This window comes from Mesoplodon bidens, assembly GCF_964165515.1.
Source record: "Mesoplodon bidens genome assembly, chromosome: 1".
Taxonomy (NCBI): Eukaryota; Metazoa; Chordata; class Mammalia; order Artiodactyla; family Ziphiidae; genus Mesoplodon; species Mesoplodon bidens.
In genome coordinates, this window is record NC_138176.1 from 8,562,725 (window position 1) to 8,573,957 (window position 11,233).

The following is an 11,233-nucleotide window of genomic DNA, read 5'->3' on the forward strand; positions in this document are numbered from 1 at the left end:
AAGACAGCCTCTTCAATAAGTGGTGCTGGGAAAACTGGACAGCTACATGTAAAAGAATGAAATTAGAACACTCCCTAACACCATACACAAAAAATAAACTCCAAATGGATTAAAGACCTAAATGTAAGGCCAGACACCATCAAACTCTTAGAAGAAAACATAGGCAGAACACTCTATGACATAAATCACAGCAAGATCCTTTTTGACCCTCCTCCTAGAGAAATGGAAATATAAACAAAAATAGACACATGGGACCTAATGAAACTTAAAAGCTTTTGCACAGCAAAGGAAACCATAAACAAGACGAAAAGACAACCCTCAGAATGGGAGAAAATATCTGCAAATGAAGCAACTGACAAAGGATTAATCTCCAAAATTTACAAGCAGCTCATGCAGCTCAACATTAAAAAAAACAAACAACCCAATCCAAAAATGGGCAGAAGACCTAAATAGACATTTCTCCAAAGAAGATATACAGATGGCCAACAGACATATGAAAGAATGCTCAACATCTTTACTCATTAGAGAAATGCAAATCAAAACTACAATGAGATATTATCTCACACTCGTCAGAATGGCCATCATCAAAAAATCTAGAAACAATAAATGCTGGAGAGGGTGTGGAGAAAAGGGAATCCTCTTGCACTCTTGGTGGGAATGTAAACTGATACAGCCACTATGGAGAACAGTATGGACGGTCCTTAAAAAACTAAAAATAGAACTACCATACGACCCAGCAATCCCACTACTGGGCATATACCCTGAGAAAACCATAATTCAAAAAGAGTCATGTACCACAATGTTCATTGCAGCTCTATTTACAATAGCCAGGACATGGAAGCAACCAAAGTGTCCATCGACAGATGAATGGATAAAGAAGATGTGGCACATATATACAATGGAATATTACTCAGCCATAAAAAGGAACAAAACTGAGTTATTTGTAGTGAGGTGGATGGACCTAGAGACTGTTCATACAGAGTGAAGTAAGTCAGAAAGAGAAAAACAAATACCGTATGCTAACACTTATATATGGAATCTAAAAAAAAAAAAAAAGGTCATGATGAGCCTAGCGGTAAGACGGGAATAAAGACACAGACCTACTAGAGAATGGACTTGAGGATATGGGGAGGGGGAAGGGTAAGCTGTGACAAAGTGAGAGCATGGCATGGACATATATACACTACCAAACGTAAAATAGATAGCTAGTGGGAAGCAGCCGCATAGCACAGGGAGATCAACCCAATGGTTTGTGACCACCTAGAGGGGGGGGATAGGGAGGGTGGGAGGGAGGGAGACACAAGAGGGAAGAGATATGAGAACATATGCATATGTATAACTGACTCACTTTGTTATAAAGCAGAAACTAACACACCATTCATTGTAAAGCAATCATACTCCAATAAAGATGTTAAAAAAAAAAAATTAAAAGCACTGGTTCCAGAAATCCTAAAGGCTGAGAACGACTAATTAGATGGCTGACTGTCTCCCTGGCTAGATTATATGTTGATATAACTTGGAATTTTGACATACGGGCTTTAGGTATCAAGAAGACAGGAGATTCTGGGCTATGGGAGATCAGGACTTAAGTGGTTGTGCTGGAGAGCATGGCACGTCTGCGTAGAAGGTGGGGCCCCTAAAAGGCGAACCCCACAGCTTCCCTCTTGTCTCCTCAGTTCTGTCCCCTGGAAGGTGTGCATTATCATGGTGATGGCAGGTGGGGACAAATTGGGAGGGTTTAGATGATTCTATAAGATTGGGACCAACAAAATCTTTGTGGAAGTTTGTTTCTTTGACCTTGGGATGGAGAAGAGTTTTCTCTCCTTTGTTGCAGACACAAGTGAGATCAGAAAATGTCCTAAGATGCCTGGAGCTGGCCTGCTCTGAATCTTCTGTGTTACCCCTCCCTGGCCTTCCTTTGGCCACGTCCATTCCCAGAGGGTCAAAGAGTCCAAAAACCAAGTTGACATGCCCATCTGGAACCTGTGTCCCCTTCCTTCTGGGCGAGGCTCCAGTTCTCAGAATCCTGGAAGTCCCTGTCTTAATTGCCCCAAAGCACTTCCAGGGCCTGCACTGGTCTCCTTCCCGAGTCCATTTCCCCCAAGTGGGCCACTTGGTTGGATGAGCACCTCTAGGCCCACGGCACGGCCAAGGGAGGCTATTTGCATGATGGGGGCAATTCCACAGACTATGAAGAGCTTGGGGGTGATCATGTGTGCATGAGAGGTGGTCCAGGGTAAGCCACGTATGGGAAGGGAGAGAGGGAGGAGAGGCTGGGGACAGCTGTGGCCACACTGCACATCACAGTGCAGAACCCCAAGGAGAACTCTCGGGGATTAAAAATATGTTAGAAATAAATGTACACAATCCATAGAAGAATCAGAAGAAATCCGAAAAAAGAAAAAAAAAGGAAAAATAGATGAGAGAAGATAAGAAAATTAGCAGATCAAGTTAGAAAGTCTAATATCTGCAGAAGAAAACCAGAAAGAGAAGAGCAAAGAAAGTGGAGAGAAGAAAGCGATCAAAGAAATAATTCTTAAATTCAACTGTTGACCTGATGTCTTCATCTGGGTGGAGAGTGTGTCCAGACAGTGGCCAAAACAGAGCTCTGACTCTTCCCGCCCCACCCCCCTTGGTAATTCCCTCCATTCCAATGCACGCATCCTCTGGTGTCCTGCTTCAGCGAACAGCATGGTCAAGGGCCCAGGGGGTGAAGCGGGAGGAGGTGGCCACACCTTCTGGCCACTGTTTTATCTGTGACCATCTTCCTAACTCAGGGAAATGCTGCAGGTGGGGCAGGGTGGAGAGCCACACTGCTTCTTGGGCATGAGTCATGGGCAGAGTCATGGCCCCAGGAAAAGTCTGGACTTGATTAGATGCTTTCATGCCTTTTTCTCCCACCCACATCTATTTTTTCAGGACATAGCTGAGCCCATCAAGCTCAGTGACAAACAGAAAGGAATCCACATAAAACCTATGCACAGATACAGCAAGAAAGCAAACAAGGAGGAAAGGGATATAAGAAAAAGTCAGATGAATAACATGCTTCTAAAGAGGGGTTGCTCAAAGGACGGGGAAAGATCAAATGAATCCTCCACAATCCAAAGAAACTACAAGCAAAAAGGGCTGAAAACCTGAGCTCCACTGACATCTGTGTACGTTTTAAGGAAGAGATTCTGTAACGACAGAAAGAGATGAAAGGCAAGTTGACGGACAGAGCTTAGGAAACAAGTGGGAAAGAAAAATAAAACATTACAGAGATGAAAACCTCATTCAAAACAACAAAAACCTGAAAACACAAGTTTGACAAAACCATGCAAAACAAACCTGCACAAAGATGCCAAAAGGATTGTGGAGATGATTTATATGGCAGGAGAAGGATGGTGGTGCTTCTAGAGAAGAGAACAGAATGAAAGGAATATGAGATGTAAACTCACCAGAAGAAGGACTCAAATCTTCTATTCAACAAAGTCCTTGTAGCCCAGAAAAAAAAATGCACAGAGTGATCAATTCTGAATCATAACCATGTTTAGCTACTGAACACAAAGGCAGAATCCTATAAACAACAAAGCCAAACAAAACAAAACAAGACAAAAATTCCCCCACAGCGTCCAGTGCCTGAGGATGGTGTCCAGGATCTGCAGAGTTGGCAGGGAAAGGAAATATGACCCAGCGCTCCCTGGGATATAAAGGCAACGGACATCTTTAAGCATGAGCACATGGCTCCTAAAAGCCTTTTTTTTTTTTTTTTTTTTTTTTTTTCAGTACACGGGCCTCTCACTGCTGTGGCCTCTCCCGTTGCGGAGCACAGGCTCCGGACGCGCAAGCTCAGCGGCCATGACTCACGGGCCCAGCCGCTCCGCGGCATGTGGGATCTTCCCGGACCGGGACACGAACCCGTGTCCCCTGTATCGGCAGGCAGACTCTCAACCACTGCGCCACCAGGGAAGCCCCCTAAAAGCCTTTTTTGACAGAACCTGAGGAATCAAACTCCAGATCTCAGAAACAAGACACCATCCTAAAAGGACTGACTGGTGGTGAGCGTAGGCTTCATTCTACTCTGGATGTGGCCCGTGTAAACAATGATGCCAGTAACTGAATTCGAAGGGGAGGGGAGAGGAAGGTGGAATTCCCCTCATCTTTCATAGCAGGAAGTCAAACATGAAACAGACTATTATATCAAAATATAATAACCTCAAGTTCTTACCATTTTTATACTCCTTTCCTCCCTTAACTTTGAAGAGATCTTTTGGTCCTTTTTATATTGCTTGACTTTTTTTTTTTTTTTTTTAATGAGCATGTTTTCTTTTAACAGCAACAACAAAAAAGTCTTTATTCTTAAAACATTTCAAGTTTTCTCTTTTCCATCTGGTTTGTTTCATTAAAGAAAAAAGAAGAAGAAAGAATTCCCATGCCTTTGGAAGGTGCCTGTCTTTTTTTTTTTTTTTTTTTTTTGGTGGTACGCGGGCCTCTCACTGCTGTGGCCTCTCCCGTGGCGGAGCACAGGCTCCAGACGCGCAGGCTCAGCGGCCATGACTCATGGACCCAGCCGCTCCTCGGCATGTGGGATCTTCCCAGACTGGGGCACGAACCCATCTCCCCTGCATCAGCAGGCAGACTCTCAACCACTGCGCCACCAGGGAAACCCGGAAGGTGCCTGTCTTAACTCCACATACCCAGGGCAAGGAAGGAGGTGAGGGCTGCAGATCAGAGGCTGTGAAGGGTGGATGGGGGTCTCCTTGCTTCCTGCTGGCTGGAGATCAGGGGTCTAGGCCAGGCTGGAAGGCTCTGTGAACACCTGGTCCTTGGAGAAAGAGTCGACGGCCAGTGGGGGGCCCTGAGCTTGGACGGGGGCTTGCTCTGTAGGGCAGAACCCTGGGAGGTAGACAAGGAGAGGAGCATCTGAAGGCCTTCTGGAAGGAGGCTGCTGGGGCCCCTCCTGCTGCCCCTCCCCGATTTCTTCATCAGTGGGCCCTCTCATATCTGGACCAGGTGTATGGCTTGGGCCTCAGACTCACCCAGAGCAGCCATCCTGCCTGCTGGCCCCCCTTTCTCCAATTTTGGCTGTGCCCCTGTCAAACTGGGGCTTGAACAGAGAGAAACTGGGGATATGTGTGGAGGGAAGAGAGATATGGAGGGGGAACCATTCATTCATTCATTCATTCATTCTTTCATTCATTCCTGTGCTGAGCAGCCCTTGTGCACAGGCTTGTGCAGTCTCTGGGGACAGAAATGGGTCCGACCTGACACTCAGGCCTCTTGGCATCTCTGCCAGGTGTGAGATCACCAGGGAAACCCTCACATAGGACTCAGGACCCCATGGGAGTCACGGAGGTGGCTGTGTGCCAGGCACTGTCCTAAAAGTGGGCACAACGGTGGCTCCAGGCTGGGAAGAGGGTTGCTTCCCTGGAGGACAGCTTTCTCTGCTGGGTCTCAGTGGATGACCAGAGGGTGACAGTGGAGTGGGTCACGTTGTGTCTCTTCCTGGCTCTTCCCTCGCAGAAGTACGCTCTGTCCTTAGGACCACTTCCAGCTGTTTGTGTCTCCCCGCCTCCAGGCCATGCTGACAGGTCCGGTGCTGGGAGCACCTGACCCATTTGGCCCAGTCAGAGTGAAATGGTGCCAGGCTGTGGTTCAGAATCCAGCTCCCTGATGGATGGGTTGGAGAGATTGGGCAAGCCAGTACCTGCTCTATGCCTCAGTTTCCCAGTGTGAACACTGGGTTGTGGGAGGATCAGATAAGGTAATACACGTAAAGCATTTGGTACCATTCCTGGTGCTTTGTAGATAATGGCACAGATGCACCCAGGGAATTGGAGGTGTCCTGGGTCCCCGAGGGCACACCAGTCCTGGTTCTGTTTCTTCCAGAAGCCCGACTTTTCTCTAGTTCTTGGAGTTCATAATCCAACCTGTATTTTTATGATAAATTCCTTTTTTTGGTGATGATAATGGTGGGGTTGTCACTTGTCAGGGTGTCCCAGATCGGGGGAGGGGGATGTGCAGGGGTAGTGGCTGCAGGATGTCTTCTAGGGCTTGATGGGCGGGAGCAAAGCTGAGCAAGTCTGGGCTCATGCCTTTTCCCTGGAGCACAGAGTGCTGGAAAGAGGAGAATCACCAGGACCAGATGCTGAGTATAGGGCTAGGCACATAGTAGGTGCTCAATAAGAATTGGCTTCCAACTACCCTAGTGAGTCCCCTGCCCCCAAGATCAGTCTCTCCTGTAAGGAGAGATGATCTCTAAGACCTCTTTTCAGCCCAAGACACTGAGTTCTCTGGGGTAAGTGATACACTCAGTGTGCACAATTTATAAAATATAATTATATATTATATGCTTATTTAGGCATCCCTGCTCAGGCATCATTCTATTTAATCCTCGTTTTTTTGTTTTTTGTTTTTTGGTTTTTTTTTTGCAGTATGCAGGCCTCTCACTGTTGCGGCCTCTCCGTTGCGGAGCACAGGCTCCGGACGTGCAGGCTCAGCGGCCATGGCTCACGGGCCCAGCCGCTCCGTAGCATGTGGGATCTTCCTGGACCGGGGCACAAACCCGTGTCCCCTGCATCCGCAGGCGGACTCTCAACCACTGCGCCACCAGGGAAGCCCAATCCTTGTATTCTTATCCCCATTTTATAGATGAGAAAACTGAGGCTAGAGAAGTGAAGTCACTTGCCCAGTAGTAAGTGGCAGAGACATTTGTACCTGGGCTTTCTAACTCCACATCCCTTGCATTTAGTCAGTATATTCGTCAGCTTATTTGTGACCTGTTTAAATAATAAGTATTTTTTCCTTCCAGCTGGTGAGGAACAAGATACTAAAGGGGAAGAACTAGTCAATTCACACAGACAGGAGAGTGGGCAGGGAGGAAAGGTGCACGTAATGAGGGGCTGTGTCAGGGGAGAGCTCTGCCAGAGCCATTTCCCCTTAATTGAGAGAGTGTTTGGAAAATACTCCCCTCTCTGCATAATGAAAGGCTGGAGAAACTGGCTTATTTTAAGGGACCATGAGCTAATGCATATGCATGCAATCACTGATGCACAAGCTTGTGTTATGTCTGCCTTTTCATTTGTTTTCTCTGGATGTGTCTGCATTTAATATACATAACAAAATGCCTTCATTGTAATATGTTTCTCATTTAAAGAAACAAAAAAAAGCCCAACTTAGAAACCCAGTATAGAACCAAAAGCTTTTAACTCAGCCATTCCATTAAAAAATAAAATAAAATAATAAAACAAGGTGCCTGGCTCCCTAAGGAAGGGCTGTCACGACTGTCCTGGCTAGCTCTCTCTGTGCAGCTCTTCCCACATCCCCTGGGTGTTTATTACTTGTCCCACAGAGCCTTCCTGGCCTGAGCTCTCAAGTGGGTATTTGCTGTGTGGATACAGAAGAAACAAGCTCTCCCTTCAGAGAGAATCCAAAGATCTTACCTTTTGTATCAAAGATCCATCTGGAGAGCTGTAATCATTCCAGCAGAATTGCTCTAGGGTGATCTCTGTGACTGTTTGAATCTCCGTGATGATGCGGTTTTATTATCTCTCGTAGGTAAACAAGGATGCTCTCTCTGAGATGTTCATTGCCAGTGCCTGGGAGCCAAGCGCCCTGTGGTCCTAGGAGAGGATACTGTGGCTCCAGCTGAGATGGGTTCTGCATCTCACTTCAAAGGGATTAAGCTGTACGCTTAACCTTGGTTCTTTCGGCCCTGTTCCTGTTGCTCTGTATTACACTAACCTCGCTGCGTCAGCTCCTAGGCCTGCACCGGCTCCCACTGGCCAACAGAGAGGCTGGCATCGACCTGCCCGTATTAACCCTTGCCACCCCCGAGCCCCTGCCAGGGCACTTCTACATGCCAGGTGACCTGCAGGCCCTGGGGTGAGCAGGGGTCAGTGGGCATTGTCCAGGAAAGGTGTGGGCGGAGACGGGAGGTGTGGTGGGGAGGGGAAGGGGACGGTGAGCATTTTTGACAATAATCTGCCACCTTTATTCCGGTTTCCCAGCGCTGAACTGCCTCTCAGTCGGCCTGCCCCAGGGCCCTCGTCCTGGCCTCAGTTTCCCTCAGCATTTCCCTCTTGGCCCTCCTCCTGACTGAGGCGGAACCATCTGTGACTCCACTTCTGGCTCCTCCAGGGATGGGCCCAGCCTCACATCACATCTCCCGACATGATGGCTGTCCTCAGGGAGCACACAGGACAGTCCCCAGCATGCCCCGAGGAGCGCAGAGGACTGAGTGAGGGGGACAGAGGCAACGTTGTGGAGGACGGGATGCTGAATTGAGCTTTGAAGGGCGAATGAGAAATACCTGGGCGAGGACGGGAAGTGGGAGGAGCTCCAGGCAGAAGGAACAGGGTATGGAAAGGTCTAGAGGCACACCATTGCACCGTCGGGGATTCTAAGTGGTTAGACAGAAGGTTCCTGTCACACATGGTGACAGGTGAGGTCACAGAGATGTGGGGGTCCAAAGAGCTTGAAAGTCTCTCTGTGTTACACCCAGGACCACAGGGTACAGACGGGCAGGTTGTGCACTGCACCACAGCAGGAGCGCCCAAAGGGCTGTAAGGAGGATAGCAGCCTGGCTGTGAGCCTGGCTGTGGAGAGTGGGCTGCCGGAGACAAGCGAGGAGGCAGGAGCAGTGGAGAGAGGGCTCGGTAATCTAGGTGAGGCGTGCTCTTAGGCAGTGGGGGCACAAAGGAGAGGAAGGCGTGTTGCACGTGGGCGTGGATTCTGCAGTGTCGGAGCCGGACAGCGTCAGCGCGCCCAGTAAAGAAAATACCCATCCCTTCAGTGAACAACAGGCCTGTAAAATTAGCTCCTATTTGTCACTGCTTTTGCCCCAGAAACTTTCCAGGATTTGTCTCTTCCACAGTTTCAGTGATGCTTGAAAAAATCGTTTTGCTTATTGCAGATAAAATGCACACTTGGAGACATTTTTTTAAAATGTTTTTGGTTGATGTATAGTTGATGTACATTATATAAATTACAGGTGTACAGTATAGTGATTCACAATTTTTAAAGGTTATATTCCATTTATATTATTATAAAATATTGGCTATATTCCACGTGTTGTATATAGATCCTTGTAGCTTGGAGGTATTTCTTTGTTTCGATATCTCTTCCATGCTAACGTTCAATACCTTTTCTCTTTATAACTCAAAGAACGTTTCTGATTCCTACCAACCTCTTGCCATCTCAGTTCTGGAGATGCAGGAACACTTGGATGCTTGAGATGGGAAAAAGGCAGCAGAGTTTGGTAGAGCCTGACGCCATAAGTTTCCCACCTTTCCACACCCCACAAAGGGCTCAGCCCCCATCTCCAGCACTCACAGAGATAATTTCCTCACCTCCTTTTTCTCTCCCATGGTTGCCCTGGAAACAACCTGCCATGCTTGGTCATCTACTGACTTGGATGCTCTGCATGACTGAGAGAGAAGGACCTGGAGTTCCTGAAGGCAATTCAAGAGGTACTGGGGAAGGGGTGAAGTGGAAGAGAGGACCCAGGGAGATGTGAGGAAAATGAAGGGCTTCTGGCGAAGAAACACAGCTCCAGTGGTGGTAGTGACCAAAGAACCAGAATGCCACTCAGATGCAAATACGGTGGTTGCCCTGGAACTGTCTGTACAAATTCATGCAAGGGAGTTACTGTAACAACAAAATTCAAACAAGTAGTGGTTCAACATAGAGCAGTTCACCTCCTGCTCACAGATGAGCATGGTGGGTGTGGCTGTGCTCCACGGAGTCACTCAGGGACCCAGGCTCCTCGGTCTCTTCTCCATCACAGTCTGCATCAGCCAGGGTGAAGGGAAAGGGCCTGGAGCAAAACATGTGGGAGGTTTTTACAGACCAGTCCTGGAAATGGCATGTTCACTTCTTCTATTTATTTATTTATTTATTTTTTTTATTTTTTTTTTTTATTTTTTTTTTCTGTACGCGGGCCTCTCACTGCTGTGGCCTCTCCCGTTGCGGAGCACAGGCTCCGGACACACAGGCTCCGCGGCCATGGCTCGCGGGCCCAGCCGCTCCACGGCATGTGGGATCTTCCGGGATAGGGGCACGAACCCGTGTCCCCTGCATCGGCAGGCGGACTCTCAACCACTGCGCCACCAGGGAAGCCCTCTATTTATTTTTTAACAACTTCATTGAGGTATATTTTGTATATCATAAAATTTGCCCATTTCATTGAATGTATCATTCAGTAATTTTTTACATAACTTTAGAACATTTTTACTATCCCCTCCACATTAACCCCACATAAGATCCCTTGTATCCATTTACTGTTCCTACCCAGTAGGTAATCACTAATCTACTTTTCATCTCTATAGATTTGCCTATTTGGAACATTTTATGTATATAAAACCATGAAAGATTTGCCTATTCTGAACATTTCATGTATGTAAAACCATAAAACCATGTGGTCTCTTAGGTCTTTCACTGAGCATAATGTTTTTGAGGTTCATCCTGACATAATGTTTTTGAGGTTCAGCTTGGGTCAGTACTTCATTTCTTTTTAATGCCAGAAAATATTCTATTGTATGCCTAGACTGAGCCGTGTTCACTTCTGCTCTCCTTCCATTGGCTAGAACTCAAGTCACATGATCAAATTACACTGCAAGGGCAGGTGGGATATGTAGTCTATGTGCCCAGAGGAAGGGAGTCTATTGTGGTGAACAGGTAGTAATCTCTGCCCAGGCACTCCTTCCCTGACTCCAATTACCCCATAAAAATTTAGAAACACACAAATGCCGTGCATGAGTGTTACCGTACCATGTGTGTGTGTGCGCGCGCGCGTGTGTGTGTGTGTGTGTGTGTAGAAACTGCAGAGTCCAGGTCCAAGCAACAGAGGGTGTGCTTGGGAGGAGATAGGAGGGGGCACAGACCATAAATTGAGGGCCAGAGGTGACCTTGAGGACACGAACATAACGTCTTCCTGGCCCCCCACCAGACGCGTGGACTTCTACAGACCTCAGAACAAGGGTCAGTGCAGAACTTATCCAGTTCCTCAGAGGCAGGGAGATGCATGGATTCCAATTAACAGAATCACTTCAAATGCACTTGAAATAGCTCGTGAGAGGGACCTTGGGGTGGGGCTGCATTTCCAAATCCATCCCTTCTGTGCTCTCAGATTTTCACATCAGCAGCGTCTTGTCGACTCCGCTTAGCTGTTGATGCAGGCGCATTAGCACAGCTCCCAGTCTGGAGGCATAATTTTTAAAAGAAAATAAGAACTCTCCTTGTATTCTTAGAATAG